Source organism: Lepisosteus oculatus, chromosome 24 (assembly GCF_040954835.1).
Source record: "Lepisosteus oculatus isolate fLepOcu1 chromosome 24, fLepOcu1.hap2, whole genome shotgun sequence".
Lineage (NCBI taxonomy): Eukaryota > Metazoa > Chordata > Actinopteri > Semionotiformes > Lepisosteidae > Lepisosteus > Lepisosteus oculatus.
Genome location: NC_090719.1, coordinates 1,381,595 through 1,409,340, shown reverse-complemented (window position 1 = coordinate 1,409,340; position 27,746 = coordinate 1,381,595). Strand labels below are relative to the sequence as shown.

Sequence of the window (27,746 nt, the reverse complement as noted above, 5' to 3'; positions counted from 1 at the left end):
TAGTTCAGACCTATGGAAACCCCTTCGATTGCTACTCTGGAAGCTGAGACGCATCAAGACTCCGGGGTTTAATACCCTGCATGCCTCCAGAACGAAACTAACAAGCAGAGAGACACATTTCTCACAAGAAGCAGTGAGCTCATCTTCAAGACATTCTACTGGTGCAGCATGCTCTTCAGACTCCCTGTGATTCACATCAGCGTGCTCTCCCACCCACGGGCTGATCTGGCACATCTGAGGCCAGCGACGCCTCGCTGCGCTCACGCTGCCCAGGAGCGATCTGTAGAGCCTGGCGACTCTTTGACATGACGCGTCTCAAGCACATTTCCCATTGAACGGTTTTCCACGGGGATGCATCAGTGTCAAGTCTTCCCACGGACAGTCAGAGGGTCGGCTCCTCTCCCTGTGGATTCCCACCCCTTTGGAATGGGAAAACCACCACAAACCAGTATTTAAAGTGCTCTGACATTCTCACAATCTACCCACAGTGGCTAATTCCTTTCACTCCACCATGGGAAAAGCTGATGTCGTGGTGGAGCAGGCTCCAGCATCTGAGCATTGCTAACTGTCACATTTAAATCCTGACAACCCTCTCATCTTCCCCTGACAAGCTGTCAGAGGGAAAAGGAAAAAAGACCAACACCCTCCGAGATGTAAAAACAAGATTGTTTCATTGCGGATTTACTTCCCATTTCATTATTCCTCTCTCCAAAATGAAAGACAGCCTTTGGCAGTGTATTTTTATTACTGGGTGACATTAAGGAAAACACATGGCAAATGGCCCTAATAAGAGATTCAAGTCCTGTCAAGACCAATATTGAAAGAATGAGTGTCTCTGTTAGCCCCCCTTTGAAACTGCCAACGGAATGGGAAGAGATGAACCAGGTTTTTATTCTTCCAGATTTGGTTGTGGGATTTACGTCAGTTTTTTCACACTGTTGTTCCCTTCTGTCAGCAACCCTGGCTGCTGTGCTTCAGCTCAAGTACTAACCTGTGACCTGCGGGCAGCTGACAGAACCAAATAGCCAAACGCTTTTCTATGGGGGGAGACTGTGGTCTATTTAGGTAGCGACTGAGCTGTCCCTCAACCTGTCTTTTTCATCAGCAACTGCTCCCTCAACACAGGGTTCCAAAGTCCTGTCCATCAGCCTGACACATGAGACCGACACTCTCAGGCACCACCAAAAAGTCTGGCTGTTCCAGTCAATCCATTAGCCTTCTGAAGTTTTTTTTAGAACCCCCCCAAACGTTGCCTACAATTCAAAGCTGATGTCCAAAACAGCAAGGTAATGAATTTCCCGTCCAAGCTCACCATTTTTTATTTCAGGACTTTTACTTTGCCGTGCAGAAATCTAATTAACAACTTGAGCGGGCCTGATATCACTGAGAAGGCTCGTGCCCCACAAAGGCACCATCTGTTACAAACTAGGCCAAGCAGACCAACCTGAGAAGCACAGTAAGACTCCAAGATCTTTGCCCCCAGCCTGGGTCGTGCTGAGCAAAGTAACATACAACTATGTTGCTGCAGCTCTCGACTCGAGTACCATACCATATATCTGTAATAGATATATTACAGGGCGGGGCGGTGGCTCTGTGGCTCAGGATCTGCGCCTGTAGCTGGAAGGTTGCCGGTTCAAATCCCGCGGTTGCCGGTTCAAAACACCTGTGAAATTCGCCACTACAAAATCCACTCCTTGTTTAAAAAAAATTCTGCCTTGAAAATTGGATGGATGTCTTTGGAAAATCACAGATTTCTGAAAATGCCACCCCTGTTGATGTTTGCTAGACATTGGAGAGGATTCCCACACACGCTGGTCCCCAGTTCAATTTTAATGAGAATGAACGAACATCTGTCTGAACGTTTCATGAGTGTGCGCTCATTAAACAAAACGGAAATACACCGCGTGGGAAACCACGGAAAAGAAAAAAGAAATTAAAGAATTCAAATGCAATACATAGAGGAACTTCCCCTCTGAATCAGCAAAAACGATGTTCTGTAAAAGCTTACATATTTTCACAAATGACAAACCTTATACAAGCATTCTTGAAGTGGCCTTCTTTTCCTTGCCCAGATTTAAATGGAAACAATTTTTCTCCAGGGCGCCACGTACCTCACTCAGCGATTCCGTCGGCCAGCCAATCCAGCTGTTACCAAAGGTGAGAGTTTTGGGTGACTAATGTGACAACAGGTTGGTCTTGAAGGCGAGTCGCAGTTCCTGTCTTCACAGAGGCCTAAATTCTGAGCGATGGTGCCGGTGCTGTAAAAACACTGCAACCAGAAAAACTGATCACGTACCGTGGAACTGCATTTCATCGGTGACTTGCTTTGATGCACTTCCGAATCATCGCAAGCAACTCTTCAGTGCTTGTTTTTGCTTCTTATGCCTAGCTGCACTGATGGGGTCTCTCCAGGCAGGACAGTACGCAAACAATAGGTCTTTACAGAGCACCGTTTGGATCATAAATGCCTTAGGACATATGCGTTAAACTTGAACATGGTACTCACGGAGGCAATGTTACAAATGCCACTATTTACTACATTTAAAACTTTACTTCTCACACGACAGCCTGTGATGAGATCACTTTAGCACAGAAAACGCAGCTTGGTACATTAAACAAAGGATATAATATTACATATCAACTTCTCTTTGCAACCTGCAGGGAGCATATTTGCTGAACCGTGAAAACCATCCACATGTGCTCCTCTGGCCTCACCTGTATTAAAACATGCGCCCGGGGTGAAACAGTCCAGGCCCAATTCTGAACTAAAGCACAATTAACCACTGTATTTGCATGGAAGGAATCAGCACGTTTGTAACAGGTGTGCCTTTTCAGGCGCACGAGAAGAACAGCTGGCACTGAGAAAGCTTCAAACGAAAAACTAAAAAGGCCGGTATTGTTTTCTTACAAAGCAATAATTGACTAATTAAAAATACAGACATTTTAATGAAATGGCTGAGAAAGAAGGAGAAACTGTATTTTTGTCTGGCACTGTCTTAATGTGCCAGACCACTCTGACAAGGAACGACAGTATATGAACCTTTTGTGGCTTTAACAACTGAATGGATGTTCGTTCTAACTGAAGCTATAAGCGCTCGCTATTATTACACTGGCACTCACTGACTACAATGGAAACATGTTATTCCTTGTGTTCCGTGTTCACCTATTCAAGCTGAAGGTCAGAGCCGCGATGAACGTTTTTGTGTTCCGTATTTCGGAGCAGAATGCTGAGAGGTGGTCTCGCTCATTTTCAGGAAAAGGAAGTCCACAGCATGGACTGGATTTCCGCATCAGAAAAACACGAAGCACACAGTCCGGCTGAGCAAAGATTTCGTTGACATATCCCACTGCCTAAACATCTCGCTCTTAAATATCTGAGCCCAGTAACAGATCACGACACTAAGCTGGCACAAAGCTCCTTCAACTTACAAGACAACTTAGCAGAACCTTATGCGTGTGCATGGAGAAAGTTTGCCACAGAACTGAGGCACATTTACTGTAGTTTTACCACAGGTTTCACTGTGCTTTTTTACACCTGACCACGGGAACGCCCTGGCATGCTGGAAGCCTCACACGTGGTTTGCCCTGGCGCTGCCCAGGCTCAGTCAAACCAGTCTGAAGCGGCAACAAAACACCTGCCAGCCTGTCCCGCTCGTCTCCAGCAGCAGGTGCTACTGCAACGCCTGGGAAATCTTCCGGGCTGGAGGGGGTGAAAGAGCAATGACCAGGACTGAAATAACAACCAATGTTTTGCCAGGGTGACACTTCTCCTAAACATAAGGCAGACGACGCTTTATAAATCAGGGTGAACAGGGATAGAAAAAAAGGCTATAAAAAGCAGAAAAGCATTTAAATTATCCAAAATGTTTTTTTTTCGTTAATAAGTAAAGCCATTTGAATTTGAATTTGAAATGTTAGGAGCGCAATGAATGCACTCTGCCTTGTAAGCAGTGCAGAAAAGGAGAGATCAAAGTGGTTTTATTTTACTGTTCGATGTCATGCTCATGGAGAGGTGACACGGCACCATGCGACAGCACCTTGATGCCCAGCCTCCCGTCAGACAGCACTCCCTGCATCTGCGCGGAGTGTGACAACCCACAGGAATGGCAGTGCACTTCTGCAATCAACCCCCCCCCCCCAAAAAAACAGCCCCCAGGCACAAATCCTCTTGCCCACAGAAGCCAGCGAGTTATTGTTCCCCTTGTTATCTCCAGCAAGACTCAGACTGGAGTTACATCAAGGAAATCCTCTGCACATTTCAGCCAGAGCCTCAGCTCAGCCATTCACACTAAGCTCATTAAGAATTAGAAGGTGACTAAATCACCAAGATATCTTTTTACTGGGGGTAGTGAGAGAACAACAGTGTCACCTCCTCACTTCCTTAAATCTTTCTCATATGCAGAAGGTGATAAATATTAATGATGCTTGAATATTTTCCCCCTTATAACACACACACTGTTTTATTTGATTATGTCATTCACACTTTCTCCCCCGAATCATTACCGGATGCTTTCACAACTTCTACATGGGTGCCAAAAACTTTTTATTTATAAAAGCAGGAAAATATGCTTAATGAGAACAGACTTTGAACAAGTTAAAGAGAAAAACATATTGGGGAAACAAAGAAACAGCTTGTGTGACTTAGTCATTTACTGAATTTGCCACAAAGCCAGTGGTCAATGCAATAAAGCCAAATGAACAAATTAAGGTCAGCACTATTACAAAGAAAACTAATTTAAACATGGTAATAAACACTGTAAACCTCTTAAAAATTTAGTTTTGAATACCACTTAACCCTTGAAGGAAAGGTAGATTTTTTGCCTTTTCTAGCATATTGACTAGACTGAATCACCTATGAAACACTAGAATATTACAAGCCATTCGTCTCCTTTTTGCTTCTGCTCAGACGTATTTGGGTTTTTTTTTAAATATGGCACACCTGCAAGTCATACTGAAGAGAAGTGGACTTTTTCTTACATGAATATCTTATAAAAAAGGAACGGTAAAAACCACAGAGCTACTAAAAAAAGACTATTATAAACACTAACCAAAAACAACCAAAAACAATTAAAAGTTTCTATGGCAACTATACCAATTGCCTCAAATAGCTAACTGCGCAGCCTGTGGCACATTCTTTAAAGACTTGCTCATTGTCTCTCTTTGGTTAGTTGTTTAACACTTAGAGAAAAGGCAGGAACAAAGAGTCATGTAGCTATTTTTGGCAAAATATAAACCACAGAATATCACAATGCCTCCTGTAATCTAGGAACTAACTCGCCCTTTAACTACAGGGCTGAAACACCTTCCTCGATGCTTGATCTGCTCTTTTAGTCAATATATTTTATTGTGGTTGCACACAAAAAGTACTTTTGACGATTTAAGTCACATAAATGCCTCCAGAGAAATTCAACGATAAGACCCCCTGTTTTAAATAACCAGAGCTTCACTCTCAAACTGGAATAAATAGCAATCACCTCTGCACCCTATATCGCCATTAACAGAACATGACACTAGGTGGGGGAAAAAAGGGTGCAATTTAAGATCTTATGGGTCAAAGGTTATAGTAACTTGGTCTAGCAAGGGTCAAAATCTTCACACTGCATAATGTACAGGCCTGGTGCTCGAGTTTCACTTGCCTCAGTATTCTGCCAGTGCCAGTGTATCTGAAGTCGCCATGGCTACAGGGCTCTAAGTAACCAATGTGGTGGATTTCACGGAGAGACAATGCCATGTAATCCTGAGAGCAGGCCTGTTACCATTCTGCGTGGTTATTAAACTGGAAACTCATTTAAAATGGCCCCCTTATCCCTGCCATTCGGAAAACTGCAGAGACCCGACAGGAAAACAGCTGTTCAGCTGGTCTGCTGTTTAAGTAAACGCAGCGGCACAAGAACAGCACACAGAGGTCTCATAACAGGACCTACTGTAACAATGATGTTTGATTGCAGGAAATGAAAAGGCAAATGGGGGAGCAGGGCCTCAAATGGGTGCAGAGCAACGAACGCGTGTTTTAATGAAAAGTTTGGCTTAAAGCAAGAGTTCTGAGCACAGAATACACAAATGAAATGCCTTGTGCCCTGAGGGTGTCCACATACAAGAGAGGACCCACTTAACACAGCCCCACCTGGGTGAGGTGCTCAGCCACCCTGTGGAGTGGAACTGCTGGTGCAGAAGATCAGGGGGAGCAGCAAGAAAGTTTTACAACCCCAGGGACAAAGCCACAAGAATCCCGAGGCCAAACTCCCATCACGCTCATTTGATTGCTAGGAGCCAAGTGACCCTCAGTCCAGAATGGGTCTCTGGATCAGAACAGTCTGCAGTAGAGAACGGGAAAGGCGTTCAGGGATGACCTCGTCATGCCACCCAGGTCTCCAACAGCCCCCAGCGTGTTTCCTATTTCAGCGCCCTGCTAGCAGGTTATTTACAAGCTCCCGCAATCGCCAGGCAGCTGATGGAGAAGCAAAACAAAATACATCTCAAACAAAAGGCAAAACCCAGAAACCCATGTCCAGATGTAGCCCTTCATTTATTCCTAAGGTCCTGTCAAACCGGGAGAATTTCCGACTGCTCTGCACACTATTATTCCTCTGCTCCTCTATTTAGTCTGAAGAAATCTTGAGGGTGGTATGGTCAACACATTCCTCAGTGTATGATATATATGTGTGTGTATATATATTTCTAAAGCTAAGGGACATTTTTATGGAGGGATATTTGATTTATAAACCACACAGATGTTCTTCCTGTTTTTATACTTTTGTTCCAGAGCTTCAGAAATTGATTAAGCAGCATGTCACATGTTCAAGAAGAAGACCTGACATTTGTTTTTTTAAAGTGGTCTCCATTCTTTCCTATTCTTTGAGATAATCCAGGATCTGTGACAGCGCCTTGCTTTATTACTCTGGACCTGGCACTGTCACCATGGATGGGTGGATGGACAGTTCACACAGGGTGTAAAGGTCAGTAACAAGGGCTAAGAGGTTTTGGGTGCTGGTCCCTGTGCCAGGGCTGTATGAGGCTGCAAGCCCGTTTTCTCCAGCAAGCCCTTGCAGACTCCTCCCGTAGCCCACAGACACCCGTCAGCCAAGGGAGTAGACCCATCCCCGTCTCCAGCTGCGGCTCTCCAGCCCAGACATCTCCGCCATCCCACTGCAGGCACGACTGCTGCCGTCCTGTCTGCTCACTCCAGGACCAGGAATTGGGTTTATGACCTGCGCAGTAACCGCTGAATGAATCCCGTCCGAGGAATTCCGACACCGGACCAAGGGGATGGGATGTCACCTGCAGCTCGCTCCAGTTCACCGGAGTTAAGAGGGATGAGCAAAGGATGAAGGGCATTTCGTGTGTCAGTGCTGAAGAAGGAGGTGGGAGACCATGAGGATAGTCCCACAGACCTTCTTCCCAGGGAGAGGGACCGAGCGCCAGTGAGCTGGCCCTGGGGTCCCACCTGTTAGTATGGAATTTGTGCCCCCCTAACCTCCATAGCCAGAATATGATGAAACAAGCAACCGTGCTATCTTTCACTCGCGCCAGAGCCCGAAATAAACTCCTCACAATCGCAGTGCTGCGCGTCTGCCATTCCCATATTCGCACTTGCAGGACATCTGTTTTCGCAAACTGGCTCAGAAACGTTTCGGAGACCAGTGAGAACATTGTTGTGTCTTTTGTACGAGTAAAATAAAGAAAGTCACTCTCAATTAGAAAACAAAATCCTTACAGCTGCTGAGAGCTGTTTCAACACTGAGTCATAAAGGACTTATTTTAATGTGCTGCAATTAATCAGTGAATGAAAAACCTTTTAAAATGGCAGTAAATGAAAATTCTTTAAAGATCTTCCTATAGTTCTCATTTCTCAAAGGGGCTTAAAAGGAGGTAATTCTTTTACACTGATGAGACCACTAGCTGTTTGGCTATTTATTTAAGATTTTTTATCTTAAAGACATGTTCAGCTGAGATTAGACATCTTTGTGTCCTGAATATTCATATAGGACTTCTAAACGTGTTGCACAGCTTTCTGTGATATAAAGCGTACATTTCTAAGCATGCTTAGATCCATAAATGTCTGCTGTCACTTATATTTCAGCAAATATTTTTCATGTTCATAAGAAAGCAAGAAAAGCTACAAACAAGCTTACTGAGGAACACTTAGCTCATTGAGCTGTTAATTAGCTGTAGCTAATTGGTCGGGGATCTTACCCAGACATTCTTAGAGAAGCCTTGTTATCGGCTCTGACAACATGGCTGGGTAGCTTGTTCCCGACTCTTTGCACTAAATAGTGCTTCCTGTTCTCCATTTTTCACCTTAGTTTTTCACTTAGATTCTCCTATTCAGGTTTCAGTGCTGAACCAGCGTGCCATACAAACAACTAAGCAATGAATGAGGAATCTATAATTGTACATTGAAAGTAACACTGTAGTAACCTCATTAACACAAGCAAGCAGGCCTGTGTTTTAGGCTTCTAGGATTGTAAGCATCCTGTGAGGAAATGGGAGATATGATGTCAACAAATTGAGACCGATTTCCCGAGCAGCATACAGGAGTCCTACCTTCCCAGGTGAACACTGTGCTCGCATAAATTGGCATTAACTTCTCTGTCAGAACAAACAGCCCCATCTGGTTGCTTTAGTCAAGAGCAGCCCAACAAGCACAGTAACCTGATAAGAATACAATCTTATTCATTAGTAAAAATATTTATGGTCTCTGTGTGAAGCTTTTAAAGACATTTTTCAGAAAGAATTGTAACTGCTTCACTTTCTTAGTTTATTATACTACAACAAAGTTTGTCTTATTTTTATAGTTTCTTTGGAACCAAAAACACACAAAATTAAGTTTTTGAAAGTCATATAAAAATGCTCCTACAGTATACAACATTTCCCCCTTCTCAAACAAAATCTCAAACTGCATTCAAGTTTGCAGGACTCCCATTACCTAAAGAAAAGAGTCTTCAATCACACTTACCATAAAATAATTTTCTGTGAATCTTGAGCAACGAGCCAAGAATGCAAATTGAAGATTTACACACTGCAAACTGAAACTATACTAAACAAATTTGCAATTTCTTAGATTACAGTGCGAAAGACGGGGTAAGGAGGGATGTGTACCTTTTCTTCCTTCCCCAGCCAGTGAGCGGCTTCACTCCAGTTCACCCAGGAGATTCGCAAAAATGCTGAGACAGGTCATGTAGCTCCCCACAGTCACTGATTCAACTGCCCCAGTGCAGAAGGGTGGTGATCCTCTCCTAAAATAGACCAAGGGCGCAAGAGCAATCCCAGATAAAACATGGCAGCATGGGGCCTGGGTGGGAATGGAGGCAGCTGCCCTTGGAGACGCGCAAAGCTTGATCACGCAGCCCACAGCCACACTGCTGGCTCCAAACACACGAGTTTAAACTTCAGGATGCAGCCAACAATCACAGCCTATGCTGGGGGCTCTCTGCTTGGCCTCAACTATGCAAAAACAAGGGACTGTCCTCTGCCAGGTCAATAAAGCACATTATTCTATTGCATGATGGCACATGGTATTGCAGATCAATAGTCAGTCTATTCTTTTATTGAAAGCGATCATAGCTGCTGGATATTTATGGGGTGGGGGGTGGTAGCGGTAGCAGCTGCATTGAGCACGACAACTCAAGATACTGGTCTTTTGACAATATGGATTCAGATAAGCAGGTTCTACAGATCCACAGATATGCAAAGTGTTGTGTGTAACTCAGGGCTTGTCCCTGTTGACTACATTCAGTGAATCTAAATTGCAATCCATTAGCAATCGGACCAAGGCAGGTGAAGGAAGAGATCATCCTCATTATTTTCACTGAGTTTGGACTTTAGGAACATAAAGTTTCAACTTCCAGCTTAAAAGTGGTGCTTCGTAAACATCACAAAGAACATGATTTTGAGAAGTGGATAACCTAATGTCTCTTCTTTTGCCCTTTTTGATTGCAAAGGGGTTTAAACGGTACATGAATGTCAGCACGCCTGAACAAGAAGCACCTCTTGTTAATAAAGTATAATCCGAGAACACTGCTTTTCCTTTACAGCCCATCTGTTAGCAGGCATCATGGGAGATGATAGCAATGATAGACAGATTTGTAACACAATGCCTACTGCTTCCAGTGTGGTCAGCTGCTCCAGTTGGAGGGATTGATCAAATCACAGAGGAAGTTTTGGGTTTAACTAGATTTAAATGTGCTCTGACTACGGGAGTGCCTACATATAGTATGAGGTCAATAAACCTTTGAACACAGCCAGAATGGTAAATGATCTTTCACTGACAGGACCGGGTCTGTGTGTTTTTGCCAACTTTTTTCTCGACTGCCTGGACTTTGTCCTCACAGACTGCATGGTAACAGTGTAATGTGAGGCACTGGTGGAGAACCCTCCGTGTCCCTGTCTCCAGTCATGCGCACGGTTTTAATGGTTTGTGATCTTGAAGGCTCATTTCCTAAAAGATGCCTGAGAAACGTGACACATGCATTTAATGAACAGAAAGTATCTTTTCAAATATACTCTAATGCTCCTGGCTGTAAAGATAACACCCTTTGAAACATGAGAAATGCAGAATCTCTCACAGAGTTTAAAAACACTGATCCTAGAAGCCTGCAGACTAGAGTGTGCACATGTGCACAAAGAGAGAAAAAAATACGTGCTTTCATGCAAAAACAAGTAAATGGCAAGAAACAGTTTGGTTATTAATCTGTGGTTGTCTGGCAAGCGAGAAATGTGCAGTGCTTTTGTTTTGGTAGCAGGAGGGATGCTCTATTTGTGTTTTTCTGTGTGTTTTGCTCATCTACAAAACCACAATTAATTGGCCAAATGAGAACAACGCTGCTCTCCACACAAGAGTTAACACAGCCACTTCAATGGGTGACAAGGCTAGTCCTTGTTTCTTAAACCTGTTCAGCCACCTTCTGAACACATCTGTCTCAGCTGGCATCGTTCCCAGAGAACGCCATTCTGATTTCTCTCACAAGCATCTGCTCTTAGCTTGAAGCCATTTATTTATTATAGGACAATAAATTTTCAGGGAAGACTTAAAAAAATCAATTGCTAAACATCTTCCCAGAACTCTTTTGCAATAGACAGGATTTCAAATCATGGACCGTAAAAATGACGGTTAGCATACCTAACGTCTCAGGGATGTGGAAGAAAACAGCATGCCTTGCAATCACTAATGCACATTCAATATTAGGTTCCCCGAGTGCTGAAATATTGTCATGATGAGATGCAGCCGAGAGGTACTGGACATGGTATTGGAGCTTACACTGGAAATATAAACCTTTAATGGGGTTCAAAGAGATAAAAAACATCATTATATGGATTGTTGCAATTGATATAATGACAGTCTGATCTAGATTCTTAAAACTGTAAAACAAATTCTACAGATATTTACCAGAGTTGGAATTGGCCACATTTTTGCTGCTTAGAATTCAGTACAGGTACTGTACATCAGCCAGGGTGCAGTCATGTAGCAATCTGTCATTCCAGATGGCAGTTTTTTCAAACAGCCTGTCTTATAATTCTAGTGATGTATGAACTGTTCCTTGTTTTTTTTTTTCGCTTCTACAAGTCTCCTTACATGTTTTTACATATCTTGTTTAAAATGGCTGCAGCACAAAACTGCCCCACCCTCATACACTCCCCTTGCTCACAGACCTTTATATGATAACACAGAATACTTCTCTATTAGTTTAACCAGTTCAATTCTCCCACAAAAATAAAGGAAGCTGAATCAGTCAGGACAGGCCCTTTTCAATTATCTTCTAGTATAAATTATATAATTGGGGGGATCCAGTACAGATCAAAGTCTTATAAATGAGATATTTGAACTTGTACATTAGATATGTTAGAGAACTAAACCATTTTCATTTTGAATTGAAAGGGTTATGGGGAGGTGGGGGGTGGGTTGAGGTATGATTCAAGTATTCAAGGGCATCGACAAAGTCAACCCAGTGGCTATCTTCAGAATCAACAGTGAAATACAAACCAGTAAGCACGAGTAGAAACTAAGTGGCAGTGCACTGAAAACCGAGAGGGTCAAAGGCTTGTGGGATTCTGGATCAGGCTTCCCGGCCAGGTTGTTGAAGCCAATATCCTGGCTTCTTCCAAGAAAAGCCTGGATGAGATCCTCTGATCAATTAGCAACTTAACTACCAGATGATCTGGGCAGGCCCACATGATTTCCTCTCATGTAACCGTTATCTTCTGTATAATGAGATAACTGATTTCATGCACTTGGCCATGAGGTGCAAGCTTTGAAAATAATTTCAAAGCCTTGCTAGTTTTGGTATCTCGGTGTGCACCAAAGTAAAAAGATATTACTGATTCAGAATGTCCTTATAATGTTCAATCATTTTAAAATACATTTACATATTAAATGTTGTTCTTAACATAGCTTTTCAGAGAGTTCACCAGTCCAGCTTCTCTCAACCCACACAAGTGCACTGGAAACTCTGACTAAGAAAACAGCACTTCCTTTCGGCATGTCTCATCATCAAAGATTACCCCTCAGGGTTTAGACTTCTCAATAACTCCAGACAAGAGTTCCAACTCCTTTCAAGTTTGTTTTTTCAAGTATTACAATGTAAGGCAAATCAAATATCTCAACTGGGCTCACCTTCGCTTGAAGCTGTGCAGCTGATCTGGGAAACACTGAGGTTCTGAACCTGTACACTTATCTATTAAATACGTGGCTCAGGTTAAGTCTTGCCTGTGAGCTTACAAACCTGCAACAGTCTGAGCTTGGATATATAATTATTTTTAGAGACAGTGATGCCACTTATATATCATTAAGGTTTACCAGACTCCTGTATATTTTCCATTTATTAACGAGTTTTTGCTAAAAAACAATGATGCACAGTCACCTGATCTTTCAGACTGTGATCAAGGACAGCAAAAAATATATGTAATGTTCCTCATTTTCTCCCAAAAAGCTGGTTTCCATAATCTAATTCGCAGGACCTTTAAAATGCATTTGAAAATTTTGAAGTACCTCTGTTATTATATTTCCACGAAACTAAGAGCATCAACCCTTAAACCACACACATGGAATACAAACACTGTTATTTAGAGTCAAAATTTAAACATTACTTTAGGTTTAAGTCAATTAATAGAATTAATTCCATCATCTGTCTTCATCACTGTCCAATAAAAATATCATTTCAGCAACTGCAAGGGATTAAAAACGTATCTACCCAACCACACTACCACATCCATAATCCCAGACCTGGCTGTCAGTCTGCGCTGTCATTGTTCAACCTGTTATCTGTATAAACACATCTTCGCCTGTGACAGACAGGGAGTTTTCCCTCAGAGGAGACAGGGACTGTGCCTGTTTGACTTTGTTCATCCCAACTCAAAGCGCTGCTCCAGTGGGCAGCTAATAGCTTTTTCCTACACAGATTTAAATATTTTGTTGTCAAGGGAGCCCAAGGCTCAGAGGGGTTAAAAGGTTAGCAGGAAATGCAATGAAAGAATCCCGGTGTGTGGTGTTCGAACCTTTTGTTGCCAGAGCTCTGGAAGTCCAATGCAACACAAGCAGCAGAGTTTCAGTCACCATGACTGCTCCACAAGAACCTGTCCAGCAATTGTACGGAGATAAATCACTTAACTTAGAAATGAAATGTGCATGACACACAACACAACACAAACGTATACAGGAGCAGTCTGTATTAAACATATAAATTCCGACACACGTATCAGGGTAAGAAGAAAAGATGAGAAATAAGTTTTCTTATAAGACAGATCTTCGATTATTAGCAATGGGGAGGAAAACGGAAAAGAATGTTTAAAAAGGTGTCCGAAAGAAATCAGAAGGAAGTTGCATTCTGAAAAACAGACGGTAGTATCACTAACAATGCTGACTGCTCTTTCAGTGTACAAATATTTACAAAGGGTGACATCTTGATTATAATTAAAGTGGCTGAAACAAACTGCATGTGCATTGCTTGCTGTGGAACATCTCCATATAGCCATCAGAAGCTCTTTCTTCTACAACAACAGAAGGCGACTGAACCTTAGAGGAGGCAGATCTGTTTTTTCAGCTGTGTGTTTGGCTGTTCAGTGCAGCTGCTTTGTGTTGCCACCCTGGATGAGCACTTCAGTCCTGTCACAGCTATTCCTGGCAACCCAGCCGGCACTGTGAGCAGCTACTGTCACACTCCCACCTAACTCAACCTGAGGCACGAGCTAATTAATTACTCTGCCACTGGCAAAGGCTCACAGGTTTGTTTGCCGTCTATTAATCCAGCGATTTCTGTCCCAGTGTACAGATTTCATTTTAATCTCATCATTAGAGTATCCATCCCCCAGAGGCTCATGAAGATGGCGTGTGGTACCTTCACACTAAATTTCAAAATAATGTCAAGAGAATATAATTCATTGGTACAAGTTTTTAAACTCTCACTACAGCCTGGATTAGCTGTGCGAGATCTGTGTTCCTATACTATTGTCTTGTTGGCTCTTCAAGTGTATGAACAGCTTACCTTAGTTTATTATTAGTATCTCTATAGAACACTATTACTATGGCTTAATACAGTAAGCTGTCAGTTTTATCCTGATTCTGGCTCCTGTTAGCTCAGTATCTCATGGGCTTTGTTCCAATTGATCTCTAAGTTGCTTAACAGAACCTCTAATTAAAAAAGGTTCTCCTTATGAAAATGATTAGTTCTTTCTTTCGATCTGTTAAAGTCACTGATCCCAAAATATTTATAAAGCACTTAACCCGAAAGGTCCAACAAGTTAAGAGTCAAAAGTAACGAAACAGAGCTGAAAAAAATAAAATCATATCAGATTATGATGTCAATTAAGATCCTCTGAAATTAAAATCAGTAGACACTAAAGGTCAAGGGTCAAAGTGAGCAAGACAGGAGAGCATTAATGTAAGTACTTTGAGCAACTTCTCATATACAGTAGTATTAGTATATCTGCATCTCTAATATCCCTGCAACTATGACCCCTCTGTAACAATGTGTCAGACCAAATGAAATAGTGAAATGGAAAACAGCCTTCTTCAGTTCTAAGTGATGGCTCATCACATCTGGATACAGACCCTCATTGTGTTCTCCCACTCCCTGTGACATCAGAGGGAAAAACCAGGGCCTGACTATCACATCTTGGGCTCAATCGCCCAACATGATTGAACACGGATCCTCCCATAAGCCCCATTGTTGTAAATACACTTGTCAGGTTGTTTTACATGTCCAGGAGGCAGAACAAAGATTTTCTGGGAAGACGCCATGCGATGCCTGACAGTGCTGCCTGAGCAACCAAATATCAGCAGATTTTAGACCCAATTTTTCTTTGTCTGCTGTGGCAGAAGAGGGGAGACAAACCCTTCCACGGCCTGCGAGTGTGGGGGAGCAGGGGGTCTTCCAGCTGCTTAATGGTAATTCCATGTGTCCATTGTCTCCGATTACATCCTACAGCAGGTAGCCACGGATTTCCTGCCAGTTCAGTGCTGCCTGAACTCTGCAGCTGCAGAAAGGACTAAGGATCTTAAAGACCACAAATCATCAGTGATCTTTTCTCTCCGCTTCATAAAAGCACGGTTTGTATTCTGCACAGAATACAAACACACAGAAACAACTCCACTTAAAAGCACAGTGCGTTACCCTACTCCTTATAGTCTTTAATGAGAAGAAGCATTTCAGTGTTCAACTAGTTTAATGAAACAGAAAATAATATTGCTGGGCTGCCTTACATCCCATTACTATAGGTTAAAGAATCGGAAACAGAAATGTTATTTATGTTAACCACATTTCTTAATGTATTATTGACATTTTCCAACTTGCATAATGCACCTTGCTTCTTTATGATGCTGGTGAGAGCAGTAGGCAGCACTCAACTAGAATTCCCAATTCCATACCCCAGTCTAGAGATCGGGGAAACTGTGCTATAGGATGTCACATCCTTCAGATGAGATGTTAATCTGAGGTGTTGATTACTTGGTCATTACAAACCTCATGGTAGTGCGAGAGTTTCGTTCCTCTACTTGAACGATCTCACTTCCCCCCCCCCCGATCTCCTGCGCAGGGAGGCTGCTGTGTGTCACTCAGGTGGGGGCTGCACTTCAGTGAGGGATGAAGTGGGCCCCCCCCCCTCCTTACGTGAAACTCTCAGAGATCCTCAGATGGAAATCGCTAAGGAAATGCCATCAGTCCCCAGCAAGAACCCGATAAATCCAACATATGATCTCTGGGAGCATTTTCACATGATCTCACACACGTCTGGCACTGTGTGTTCAGGATGTGCCAAACTCTGTAAGCAAGCCACAGATGCGTATATCTGATATTAAAAAGGACTGCTGTGGTTCCTTCCTTGTGGCGGCTGATGGCTTCTGAGAGTTTTAAAATATCAACCAGGGACACATTTCTGCATTCAGAAAAGTTCTCGCCATTTCACCATTTGTAGCCAAAGACCTACAGACCATAAAATATGTTGATTTATGGAGTTTAAGATCAAATGGCAGTCGATGGATATTAAATACTAAAACGGTGTGGCTGCCCTGCAGACCTCATTGGAGATCAAACACAAGACATTCTGCAGCCCAAACCCAAGGAAAAGAGTTCAGCCGAATATTGCTGGACGAGCCATCTGGAATTCAAAACGTATTAAAGTATTCATTTATTTGTCTGAAGCGCTTATCCAAAAGTAATTGGCAAGGGTTACAGTTATACATTTTTTGGCCCTTGAATTTTGGTACCCATTCTCATTGTTGCCAGAGCAAACCAGCAAATGCCCACATGAGATCTGACCCCACAACCTTGTAGTCAGGGGTCCAGAGGCCCTAACCACTGCTCCTCACTGCAACTCCCCTTAACTAGAGGATGGAAAGACAACACTGAAGAAAAATGTAGGCAGACCTCAACACCTGCTTGTTATTGACACCTACCAGATGACACAAGTATTTGTCCAAGTCTGAAAATCATTATGCAGGGTACTTTGATGTCTGACAGATATCTATTGAAAGACTGTACTATGAAGATAATTTATCGTGAGGTGTATAGTTTTATAACTGAATATTGAATATTTAGCAAGTATGGAGTTTCTGATCAATTATTTTTCTAAAACTGGATAAGAGTTAAAATATATGGAGCTCATTAAATCGTCATGAACGCACAAATACCCAAGTATTACCTTCATCAAGGTACTGTGCTCACTTACAGGTAGACATTATCTGAATGTCCAGTTTCTCAAAAATTAAACAGCTCTGCAGGGAATGCTCAAGCTAAAACCCAGACCTTGGCAGTTCCACCGATTAAAACTAAAACACAGTTAATCACTGTGCCAACTGTCCATCAATCAACTCCTGTCGAGAACTGGATGTCTGCTCCTGCCTGGACCGCTCCTCAGCATGACTCCCTAAGCTCTTTATAAGAATCAAAGGAAACTGCCTGCCTGAAATAAAGTCAATAGAAAGCGGCTGATTAACGGTCTCAGGACCCAAACATAAGAAATCGGGTCCAATCCCACACCAGCTCGTTAAGTATGTCCATGGCCTTCAAAGCCTGTGATGTCACTTAAAAAAAGCCGTTTTCATCTGTGAGGTTGACCACATGACAGGGTAAACTGATGGAAAAGAGCACTGAGCAGTGAAGCAGTTTTCCATTGGGAGCTGTCCAGCCTGGAAAAGAGGGTGTTACTTAGGACTGCCATGGGTGGCCCAGATTACAGCTGAGGTCACCAACCGCCGTTTCTTCGCTTCTTATTCACTGTCAACGGTGGGCAGCAGGGGGAGGGGGGCGTAATTGTCTCTGAACTGCTGATTTTATTCTACATTTTATGTTCCTCCGGTTAGAGCCAGCTGAGAAGCCCGGCGTGATTATCTAGGCTGGTCTCACTTTTTCACATGGGAAGCCTTGTAGCAAAGACGACTGAGCTGCAAACGCAGAGAGGGAGCCGCGATCAAAGGCACCGCGCGCCCAGAGACCTGCCAGCGCTAACAGGAAGTCTCAGCTGGTGACAAGCATTTCAACACCCAATAACACAAGCTCTGAAACATTTGCTCACAATCTATTCTTATAAACCATGAATAGAAAGTTATTCAATTCTAAACGTGACTGCATTTTTCTTACTATTCAGTGCTCAGTACTCTAGATGCACACTGTGCTTTAAGGCTTTTTTGCAACAGAAGCATGTGCTCTCATGTAAACAAAAAATTATTTTAGATGTGGTTCGGGTTAGATGATTTTTCATGGTTTTTTTGTTCCCCGGTGTTTCCAGAATGCTGCAGCTGTGCAGGTGTCAGGACCACCAGAGTAACCAGAATTCAATTATTAACACTTCCTGAATGACCCACAGGGGCAGACTACTTTGAAGAGTCTGTAGCTTTCATTATTAGGGAACAAAAAAAAACAGTTTCAATGCTTCAAATTTTGGAAAACAACATTAACACTGAACTACTTGATTATAATACATTTAGAAACTTTCATGAGGCTGTGTTCATCTGACTCAAAAAAACACAAAGATCTGAACTAACCAAACAGTCCAGCGGTACAGCGAGAACAGCTCTTCTCGATGGCCGGCCATGCAGCCTGGATCACTGCAGGGAAGTATCATGCAGAACACATTGACGTTGCCTGCCATCTGTGATCTCCAGTCAGACAGGGAGCAAGACTGGGCCAGTGTGCAACTAAGACCTTTCTGAGAGCCTGGAAGAACATTTTCAAACTCTGGGCATCAATCGCCTCTGTAACTCCAATACAACCATCAATGGAGCTGCCCACTGTAAGAAACACTGACATGACAGTTTATTTCTTATTTGTGACAAAGAAAGACTTTTTCAGTGAGTAAAATAAAAGACAGTTGTATACAATTATTACAAAATCAGTGTGGTCAGTTTTTTCATATATCCAGTTTCTGACTTTTAAAACTGGTGGTGTCTGGCACTGGCCACTTCCAAGCCTAGAGTGTCTGGAGCCAAGGCAGTCTGGTTTTGTTAGCTGTGGTCCACTGAGGCCTGGGTTTTGAAGGAATCTTTGCGTAATGATCTTATACTGAAACTTGACCTTCTATCATTGAATAAAGGAGAAGGATTAATGGGTACTTCGTCCGTTAAAATGCTTTGTTTGCTTCTTCCTTCTTGTGCATTATCCTTGTTTGATACAGAATGTTTAAACACTGAAGAGCCTACCTGTGATCACACTCTGCACAGGCTGTGCAAGCTGCTCTCCATCAGTGTCTGCCCTGCTCGCAGTATTCTCTTCCTTTGATTCTCGTTATTTCCCCTTTCTTTTCTCAGCCCCGTCTAGTGCCCAATCCCCCTTTCCCTCCTCCATCTCGGGCTGTACCTCTCCCAGCAGTCATATGGTATTCCTATTAACTGCCCACCTGGTAGAAAGAATGAAGAGGCCTTCAGCCTTCCAAGAAAAACATGGAGAGGAAGCCCATTAGCCCAAGGGATGTCTTCACCCTCGGATTTCCTCCGAGCAGGCTGATTATCCCTTGCACAGGAAGAATCCAAACTACCTCTCTTTAGCCCACTGATCTGGTAAAGATGCTACATATGCTTATTTTTTATTTCTTTACTAAAGAAAAATCATCCATGTGGGAATCTCTATGAAAAAAACTTAAAGCTATAAGCTTGAATTTGTCTAAATCTATGCGACTGGAATGCACAAGAACAAAGAGGTTTATTGATATCTTAATCTAGATCACAATTCCTTGCTACATGCAACAAGCCAATCTACAAGCGTGTCTCTACCTCCTCTCTCATTCTTCTGTCACCCAATCTGTTCAACAGCAAATCCCAGCCTGTCTTCTCTTGGTGTGAAGCAAGAGAACGTGCTAGAAAGGCAGTGTGACTTGGATAAATTGGAGAATAACACCAACTTTGGCAGAAGAGGGAGACTGAATGCCTAGAAACACTAACATTAAATACATTATAATGCTGAAACATAAGCATTCTTGCAGTTCAGAAGCCAAGGACAAGAAGCTGCTTATATCTATGTTTATTTCACTCGGCTGTCTGACACTCAATAAATCCCGGTGACACTAGGCGGAAATTCCTAGATGGTAACAATAGAGTCTGTCTCTCTTCATTTTCTTCATTCAGGAAGCAGGAGCTCCTGCAGACAATTTGTTTTATTGTCGTGGACTCACAATCATTATCTTGCAGACAAAGAAAGAACACAAGACAGGTCAAACATGAGAGCAAGCACTTCAAGCCCATCTGTCTCGACTGGTGCTGAGAAATTAACTGATCCCAAGATCTCATCCAGCTGTTACTGGAAAGAAACCAGTTTATCAGCTTCAACAACATGGGCAAGCTGGGGACAACTGACTTTTGCGTAAAGAAGTACCTCCAGTTACCCAGTAAACAGAAACAGAGTAACAGAAGGTAAGCATGCTATGACGGGTAGGTGCTTCAATATTCAAACATTTTGTACCAACCAAACAAGAAGAGTTAATACGGAGAAATGGAGAAGGGGCCACCAGAAGCTTTTCCTTCTCATCGTCCTCGGCGATGATGGGGTAACAGTTACAGATGGTGCGGTATCCCTGCAGTATCGCAGCACTAGCAGAATTCCACTGAAGGAAGGCTGGGCTGTCCCAGCTTCTACACAGCACGGCTGTTTCATCTGCATTACAATGCAGGCATCTAATGCTCTGTCAGTCAAACCGTAGCTGTGCTGGACAGTGGTGGAGGAGGTGAGTGAGAGCCCTGGGTGGGGAGTGAGGGCAGATTACACAAACTGGAAATAAGAGAGTCCCGAGGACCACTACTTGAATTTCCACTACTGATCCATTTTAGCCACTCCAGAGACTGAGGAATCTCACGCCTTGGTCTCCTAAGAAGATCTTATCACGCCCAGACTGGAAAAGCTTTACCTATCTACCTTGGGGAACTCCTGTAACCCATTAAGGGGACTTTATATGTCCTTAGCCATGCTTTTATTATTAACTGCCAACAGCATGGCGAATCCTCAATGGTCACTGAATAATATTCCATTCCCTAGCAGCCATGAGCACTTTCCACGACTAAAGAAGGAGCCTTTGTTTCAAAAGCAATCCTCTTTGAGAAGAATCCTCAGGATGCAGTGATGTCATTTCTTAGTTGCTCAAGTATCAGGCATAACGCAGAACAGACTGAGGTCTGATATTTAAGATTAAAATGTAAAATCCTTTTTTTTTCCCCACACAGTGAAATTGAAACTGCTTACATTGTCCCACTGTTGAACTCTAGTAAAGAGGTCGTGTTCACTGATTTAATCTTATTCCACAGCAAGGCAATATAACAAGACACATCACAGCCAAAAGGCATATGAAATTCACTCCATAACCAGTATTTATGGAAATTATAGATTGTTACACTAGGGTACAGTACCGTTGATACAGCAGCAGAATTCTACTGAACGTTATTCATCTGACATAAAAAACATACTAACAAGTTCCATTCAAATGCAGGATTATTGGACATGAAAAGATTAAATGTGCAAAATAAGGTGCACTTCTAATTAACTGCTCATTAAGGCACTTCCAACACTTTGATGTCATTACACACTTTATTACAACTGGACACCAGGGAAGTGGTCCTACCATCAATACCGTCACAGGGGGGCATACAATTCAAAGCTTCCTTAAAAAATGTTAATCTCAGATTAAAAACAACAATTTTCTAGAATGGAAAACACACCAAAATCCATTTTAGAGTAATATCCCCTTGGCATGTTCCTCAATGACTTGTCTTTCATGATTGATTCCACCCTGACAGATGGACACAATACTGTAGAGTGGTTTCTGGCGAGCACATTCCTACATGAATGGCAGAACGAAAACAGAAGCCCTTGTTTTCCATCCAAAAATGAAACCCCAAAGACCCCTATCACTCTGTTTCTACTTTCAACGCTAGGAATTTAGTTAAAAATGATAAGTGGAACCAGAGATGAAAAGCTGCTCATCTATTAAGTTATTAAAGTTGTGTAAAGGCCATTCCAGTGCACATTAGATAAGCATTTACACTCTCTTGTACTGAGCACATTCTGCCATAAGTAAGTCATTTGGAAGAACTGTTACTATTTAAGATGTTTTTGCAATCATCCAGCGATTACCTTTTGTAACGCATGTAGAACAGGGAATGACTTAACCTCAGTTTTGGATATTTCAGTGCCAGCAATGTCTGTTCTCTAATCGGATGAACTGCACATGCACAGACAGTGTCAGCCACAGTCACCACAGGCTGAAAACCGATACCCATGATCTTCCTGTCAGTGGGGCTTATCTTCCCATGGAAACCCAAAGCTTAGAACACAAACCCTGGAAAATGAACACTGTGTAGAGATGGACAGGAAAGCAATGGGAGAACACTTCAAAAATTGTTGGAAAGTCTGATTCTTCCGTAATTTGATAGCACAAACCGAAAGTATGAATGAGCTTAGCACATCTACTGGTGAACATGAAAGGCTGCTATTTATAGCAAATGTTATGATCAAATCTAAACTTACAGTTCAAAGATATTTTTATTTCAAGAGTCACAGTAACATATACAGGTCCAGGAATCATAATCACTTTGCTGATTTCATCATTTTTAGAGGAATTGTTTTAATGAAAAACACTCCTTTTAAACTAAATGGAAAAAATGTTTCAAAGTCTGTGTATGACCTAGAGGTACAGTCATTCTTAAAACAAATGATAATGAATGTATTTCTACACAGCAGATGAAATCATAGTACAACTGGACTCTACACCTGCATGTGCATCTGGATTGAATATCTATGTAGAAGACAGGTCTGCCTGTGCTACAGTCCGTCTCTGGCTCTTACACAATCCACCAGGTCAATGTCTGAACTGCTACACAGACAAACAGGCAGCTCCATGATCACCCTTGCTGCATTTATTCTTGTTAATCTGTACATTTTACATATTTTTCTGACCTGTCATGTTTGAATTTCCTAAGGTTAAAGTGTAACAAAGACTGAAAACTGGCGAATCGTAACTAAATGTGATAGTAATTCCTTACATCTATATAGCGACCTGGTTGATATTCCTGGGCACTAGTTGGGAAATTCAGGAAAAAGAGCACCACCTACTGGTCCACCAGTGGCACTGACTGCAGCATACTGGTTTTCCCTAGAGACCTTCCATCCCAGTGCTGACCAGGCCCAGCCCTGCAGAACTCTTGAGATCTGACAAGTTCACTTTCAATCTGTTATTTGTTATGTTCTGTGATAGATAAGTTCCTTCTTACAATAGAACAAGTCTAGCCAGTCCTGTGCTTGTAAATACCTGCCTTATTTTGTGTTTGCATCTCCATGTTTTTACGACTCCTGTTGGAAATGTCTGAGGAGTTACCTTTTTGAATACTTTGGGTGTGCCACCTAATTCTTAACTTCAAAGCTCCTCAGCTCTCAAACTGAGCATCAGCGGGAACAATATAATGGCAGAGATGGTGGTGCTGAAAGACTGCAAGGGAAGCAGGGCTGCTTGAGAAGCCCTGATCTGACCCATTCCTCTGCATAAATCAGACTAGACCTCACTAGTCTAACCACCTGTCCAACAGAGAGGAAGCACTGGAGTCCATTTGACTAGGTGCAGCATCACACAAATACAACATTGAAGGTGAGTCTATTAGTTATAAAAAAAAGATCAGTCCAGGTTATCCAGAAGAACTTTTGTTCAAACACATGGTATGAAACACAGCAGCATGCATGTGGAATAAAAATGGCAAAAGATATTAGAAGACATTTGAATCAAACACAATACGTTTCCCAGTAAGGTCCATCGCTGTGCGTGTAGAGGACAGCTGAAGCAATAGCTGCTTTGGACCCGACTGCGGAGTTTAATGATAATTATGTATTGAACAGGCCCAAGGGAATGACCTAATTTCATTGTGGTTTCACAGTGTGGCTCAGTGCATCGTCTGGAGTCTGTCCTTACTCTGAGCATCAGTCAGCGCCACCGAGCGCGGAATGAATTCATTTTCAAAAGCTCTGCGTAAACCCGTCTTTAAATGAACACAGGACCTCCGCAAACATGTGCAAACACAAAGATCTCTGGGAGGAAAAACAGCGACCGGCGATAGCGAAGTGAAAACAGATCTGCTCGTCAGTTATTCAAGCACTGCAGGCTGTCTGGAAGAGCCATTATTAACCCCACTTCTGTGCCAAGGAGGACGGGAGTCAGAGACATGACCTGGTTAAACCAAGAGACAATGACTGAGTGAACACTGATTACAGTAAATACAGCTCAGCCAGGACGATATCAGTCTTAATCACAGGCCAGGCAGAGCTCTTCCTCAGACAGCATTAAAGGACCTCAATGTTTCTCATTTGAAAAAACACCACAAAATAGCAAGACAGGGCATATGGTCTTCCTCGCACTTAGAACCTCCCTCTTGACTCTACTCTTAAAATTGAATAACCTCATTTATTCAGGCGTTCAAGCAAATACAACATGGAATATAATCTCTATATGCTCTAACATCGTAGATCACCAGTCTAGCTTGATTATTTGTAGGTAGGATTCTAACCTCCCCATTACTGAAATTAACTTTGAAATGCTAAGTGTGCGAATTAAGAAAAGTACAAGTGAGATAAGGCTTGGGAAACCAAAGAGAGGTTCTAGGATGATACAAGAACTTAATTTCATTTCTTTCCATGAAGCAGTATCTAAACCCATTCTTCTTACTTGTAATGTTTTCTTATGACCTTTTTTGCAGGTATGTTAAAAAACACCACTGTCCAGATTTTCAGATATGACAGATGCTACACATTATCACCTGAAAGCTACCTGCAGCTAAGAAACAAAACAGGATAAATATCAGACGATCTCATTGTTATAATGCATTTCACCATCAACACAGTGTAGATTTTTACCATAGTCAACAAATGTGACAAAAAGTGACAGCCTGGGTCTGAATATTTGGCAGCGTCAATGTCACCCACTGAAGCAGAGTTACTGCTGCCCCCTGCTGGAAGAACTGCAGCATGCCAGCCTGTTCTCACCATTGCTCCTCAAAGCTGCTGCCAGATCTCAGGAAGAGAGATGGGGGGGGGGGGTTCTGGGCAACTAAAATATTGATAGACTTGTTTGACAAAGTGAGTTGAATTGTACTTTGATTTTTCCCCTTACCTTAATAAACACTCAGGGGGCAGAAAATCTGTATAGATTAGTAATATAATTACTATATTACCCAAGGAAGAGTTGTACGAGAAACTTCACAATCTAGAGAAGGGTGCCCAACTAACTGTCCCGGAGGGCCAGAAATCCCTGGCTCTCTGTGCATGCTTGTAGCTTGTTCTTGAGTAGCTGGAGGATTAGAGACCTATAAAACCTGATGGACAGCCACCCTCAGGTCCGGAGTCTTGCTCCCTGGTCTGAGGGGGCTGTGAAACAGCAGATGTGAACAAGGAACAATGTCTGGAGACTGGGCTCAGGCTCACAACGGCGTTTAAGCTCCTGCACGCCTGCCTGGACAAGCAGTACCAGTAGCCTCGCTGCCTCCAAACCTCAGAGAATGAGCCGGAAAGCACGCCCGATGGGACGTCAAGAAAGATTAAACACTTTGCTAAATTAAAAAAAGAAAACACAGGAACCGCACACTTGTTTTAGAGCAGGAAACGCAATGACACACCTAACACATCTACGCAGCTTCCAGAATGTCGGACAGAGGCCGACGGGTCGTATGAGTGAGGCCCTGCTGCCCAGGGAAAACTGTTGCGGCTTCCTGCCCCGCTACCCAGACACACCTGCAGCAGCCGCTCCCCGGGCTGAGGCCCCGCGGCCGCGCGTCAGTCAGGGGTGATTTACGCGGCTCTGCGGCTTCCAGCGGTAACAAGAAGAGCAGACGCACAGGCCCGCTTCCAGCCGCCACCCACGTGTTCGAGCCCCATAGCTGGTGTGAGGGGCAGCCCCCCCACCCCACCCCACACACAGGCCCCTCAGCAGGATGCCAGAGGAGTCCCGCATGGAAAAAAAAAGAGACGAGACTCCCTTCCCTCCCCGCCAAGTGAACCAGCTCTCATTTTGTGCGAGCCTGCCCGCAACTCATTGTTTCCGAGCAGTAACGCAAATCAGTCCCTTGCTGAAAACGCTGATAATGAAAGCCACCATTTGCACAACTGCGCGTCCGTCACGCACTCTTCCTCCTGCCGGGAAACATCAATGACTAAACGTCTACCCATGTGTGCTCACCAAGCGAGTCTCCCCTCTGACTGCGCGCCGGCTGGGCTCGAGCTGCGCTCCATGCTGCCTGCGCCGGCTCAGCACATAGCTCCCGGACGAGGTCATCCTCACTGTGCGCCGCTGCCAGTGGAAGTGGAAAACTCCCGTCAGGCTGCGGACCTGGACTTGACCCGACAGCCCTCACGCACAGACGGAGCAAAAGAACCCGGTTCCGGACAGCTGGGCCCGTTCTAGCCAGGCCGTGCACTGGAAGGGTGACCGAGAGGTTTTTCCCCCGCTGACATCATCACACAGCTGACTGAAGGAACAGGGAACCAATGCACCCCCTTCCCCCAAACAAGCACATGTGTTTGAATTCCTATATTTGTGGGTAACATCCTGTTGAGCTTTGTTCTATTTGCTGCTCCTCCATGATTTGATACAAGAAAGCATTATTTTGTTCTTTTCATGCTCCTGGCTGCCTATGTGAGCTATGGTCAGGAATGTGTTTGTCAGTAATTACTACATGCACAATTTGTAAGCACCGATTACCTGAACCAGAAAGAGCACCTGGAGAAAATTCACTCAGACACACGAGGAGAACATGTACACAGAAAGAGGCCCAGGACAGACTCTTACCCAGGAGAAGCTGTGAGGCAGCAGCACCAACAGCCACATCCCCATGTCGCCCACAACAGCAATCATCTCGCATTCAAACACGAACAAACTCTACAGCAGCCATTCACCACTAGATATGCAGGTCTGGTGGATTACACTCTTTTTGCTCTGGAAAAAAAAAATATATAGGAGGCTATTTTTAAAATGTTTATTTAGAAACACATCCTATTGATCTGTTGAATCTCTGTGATTTAAAAGCTTTTGCACTGAAGAGCTAAAAGTTCATCAGGCTTCTACTCTAGTGAATGAGGTGTAGAAAGAGCTAGGGGTCATGTAGGTGGCATTACATTAAAACACACTTAGCAGTGGGAGTTTAAGCACAACAGCTCCTTGAAATGGAGCAGCGAGAATGAAAATCCCTGCACTGATATCCGCACATCTACAGGGACTTCGTGATTTTCTATTTGCATAGAAAAACTGAAAAACTCCACTGCCTATCAAGAATTGTTGATCATGTTGACCATGACTTATTTCTCTATCCAGAATAAATTTGATAGGTTTGAGATCCCAACAAACAAGCTTTTACACTAAACCTTACTCTAAGAATTGATCTCATTTTTGGAATACCAAACCACGTTTTAAAAAATCATCTTAAATGTCTTCCAACAGAGGAGGTGGGTGTCTGATTTTACTGTCAGCTCAATGGCTCAGCAGGCAACACCAGAATGATCGTCCTGACAAGGCTAAGACGTGTTAATGAGGCCACCAGTCACATCACTTTGCTTGGTGTGAACCTGTTTCTAATAAAACGGCATAGCAAAACTTCACTAACACCGTCCGAATTTCTACCAAAGGACCCCGAAGCTACTTGGACACACTGTGTGGCTGTCATCCGCAGCACCACAAATTTCCAAAGCACCCAAAACCCATGAATCTGAGCAGTTTTGGCTGCCTATATACAACACCAAGGCAGCACCAGATCCACTGATAGCAGGGGAGGGAATGTAGAGACACAATGCAGCACTAATGTATGT

At 43.2% G+C, this 27,746-nt stretch overlaps 1 protein-coding gene across 3 annotated transcripts in view; it reads right to left on the bottom strand.

The window, feature by feature from the left end:
* Positions 1-27,746, bottom strand: part of LOC102696088 (tenascin) — a 140,033-nt gene that overhangs the window by 97,079 nt on the left and 15,208 nt on the right. Inside the window, exons 1-2 of one of the 3 annotated variants that reach the window (XM_069183554.1) lie at positions 9,100-9,279; positions 2,112-2,269 (exon numbers count right to left, since the gene is read on the bottom strand). The exons of 1 other annotated variant lie outside the window; for it this stretch is intronic. The gene's annotated coding sequence lies outside the window, so the exon portion shown is untranslated. Of the gene's footprint in view, positions 1-2,111; positions 2,270-9,099; positions 9,280-27,746 lie in introns of those variants that run through there. One more of the 3 variants, XM_015366570.2, reaches the window with a different exon arrangement.